This window comes from Eutrema salsugineum, unplaced genomic scaffold (genome assembly GCF_000478725.1).
Source record: "Eutrema salsugineum unplaced genomic scaffold, Eutsalg1_0 scaffold_3, whole genome shotgun sequence".
In the NCBI taxonomy this organism is placed as follows: Eukaryota; Viridiplantae; Streptophyta; class Magnoliopsida; order Brassicales; family Brassicaceae; genus Eutrema; species Eutrema salsugineum.
This window is the reverse complement of record NW_006256756.1, coordinates 12,049,691-12,052,239: the sequence shown is the minus strand read 5'-3', so window position 1 is coordinate 12,052,239 and position 2,549 is coordinate 12,049,691. Positions and strand designations below refer to the sequence as shown.

The 2,549-nt window shown below is 41.3% G+C and overlaps 1 non-coding gene across 1 annotated transcript; it reads left to right on the top strand.

The window, feature by feature from the left end:
• Nucleotides 1-946: 946 nt before the first annotated feature.
• On the top strand, nucleotides 947-1,053 carry LOC112085579. Its single transcript, XR_002898882.1, has one exon. It is a non-coding gene; the product is annotated as a small nucleolar RNA R71 (small nucleolar RNA).
• Nucleotides 1,054-2,549: the final 1,496 nt, after the last annotated feature.

Genomic DNA, 2,549 nt, shown 5'->3' with positions numbered 1-2,549 from the left:
TTGATCATTGTCCTCAATGATCACATTGTTGTTCTCAATACCAGGTAACTCTTTTCCACTCCTCAGTGTAATGGCCTTAGCATATTCCTTGGGGTTGGGTTCTGGTTTTCCAGGTAGGTGACCTTGGTTCCTTGAGCTTGATGCCTGGTTCTGCTTTAGTTCCTTGATTTTCATAGCTGCATTCTGGCTTGCAAAGATCTGTTGACCCTGAAGTAGTTGTTGCAGAATACCAACCATATCTGTTCCCATCTGTGGCTGCTGAACCGTTGGTGGCTGTAACTGTTGTTGAACCGGCGCCTGCTGTTGGAACTGTGGTGGACCAAACCCTGGTGGTGCCTTTTACTGCTGTTGTGAACTGAAACCAGGACCTTGAAATGGTTGTTGTTGCTGACCAAAACCTTGATTCTGAACAAACTGATTCTTAGGTTGAAAAGACCCTTGAAAGTTGTTCTTGGGAACAAAGTTCTGTTGAGCTTGAGAATTGGGATAGACCTGGTCTTGTGGGTTAGCTACATTGGTGTTCCTGTAGGAAAGGTTTGGATTGGCATTACCATACTGATATCTCTGGAACCTCTGATTTCCAATGTACTTTAGCTCCTCTTGGGTGAGACCTTCTTCACTTATGTTCTCAAAGATTTGAGAAGGTTCCTCATACTCTCCAACAAAATGCATTGGCTTCTGAGTGGTGAATTTCAACTTGTCCAATTCACTCCTCAACTCCTTAACTTCCCTAGTGAGCCTCTGTTCTGAGCTGGAACCTTCAGATCTATTTGATCTGTCATAGTCTTCACCATAAGTATCATTGCTCATTTCTAAGTTCTCCACTAGCTCTAAAGCAGCATGTATCTCCTTTCCCAGAAAGTTTCCATTGGAGGCAGTATCCAGTTGGTTTCTAATTTTGGGAAGAGCTCCTCTATAGAGTGTGCTGAGAAGTGAAGCCTCACTAAACCCATGGTGTGGGCATTGGTTGGTGTAGCTCCCGAATCTCTCATATGCTTCACCAAAACTCTCATTGCTGTGCTGAGTGAAGCTAGAGATTTGATTTCTTAGTTTAGCAGTTCTGGAGGTGGAGAAGAACTTATATAGGAAGGCTTGCTTGCATTGTTCCCAGGTTTGAATGGAGCCTCTTGGAAGATTCTTCTCCCATTGGTGAGCTTTGTCACCAAGACTGAAGGGGAATAATCTTAGCTTGAAACTGTCCTCAGAAACTCCATTTATCTTTGTCAGGTCACACACTTTATCAAATTGATCCAAGTGTTCCAAGGGATCTTCCATTGCTAGTCCATGGAACTATGAGTTCTGGACCATATTCAACAAGGATGCCTTCACTTCAAAGTTGTTGTTTTGCACAGGTGGTGCCTGAATTTCAGCTCCATACTGATGAGCATTGGCCCTGTCATTCTCTCCAACATAGACTTGGGGTTGCTCAAATCTTCTTTGCTGGTGTTGGAAGGGCTGATGTTGGTGGTGCACCTGTTGTCTTTGCTGTACATTGGCCTGATGCCTCTGTTGATGAGCTGGAGCTTGTCCCTGGTGGACATAAGCTTGGTGGTGCTGCACCTGTTCCTGATGAACATTACCCTGATTTAACCCTTGACCAACTCCATTACCAGCTCCATTACCCTGAGCCTGTTGCTCCTGAACCGGTTGTTCTATGTCTACCACGTGCTCTCTTTGTTCTTCCATATCAGCCTGATCAATCTGTCTTCCACGCCTGTCCCTTCTCCTCCTTGGTACCAAAAGATTTATGTTGTCGTTGAGAGGGAAAGGTGGACCACAGCTTCTTGATCTAGACCTGGTGTTCATGCACCTGAAATCACAAACAGAACTTGAAAGTAATCAGTAAAAACAAGAAAGTAAGCACTTGATCTCAATAACAGATTAGAGCTTAATGCTAAACAATCCAAAATTTGGCAACGGCGCCAATTGATAACTAAGAGTTTTCAAGGCTCTTTGTAGAGGTTATCAATTCCCTGTCTTGTAGTACAAGGGGTTTATCGATCCATATGTGGTTTTAGACACTAAACTATGTGATCAGATTCTTAATTCAAGCAAACAAGAGTGGTTTTGATTAACTAATGACAATTACAAACTTAAAAACAGGATTTAAGACTAAATAAGAACTAAACTATGACAAGTGAAATGCTTATGATATGATGGAGGCATGAGATTCTAGACATGATAGTTGGTTAGGGTGCTTTGGTGCTAAACTAGGAATGCTAATGACAATGATGAGACATGATTCAAATAATTAAGAACTCTAATCTAGGTCAATCCTCTCATGAAGGTATTAACCCCTATACTAATCCATTTTCAAACCAAATCATCATTTGTGAAATATGAATCAGTATGCATTAATAAACAGTTCTAAATGATCATTCAAGCAAATAACAATACATCATCATGCAGCAAATGCTTAAACTTCTAATACAGCTCTTTCAGAAATTTCATCAAACACTTTTGGTGCATGAAATTCCCAAAATCTATATCTCAAGTGATATGCAAGGATCTAGCATAGAGAACAACTGTTTAGAGAGATGAATCAATGA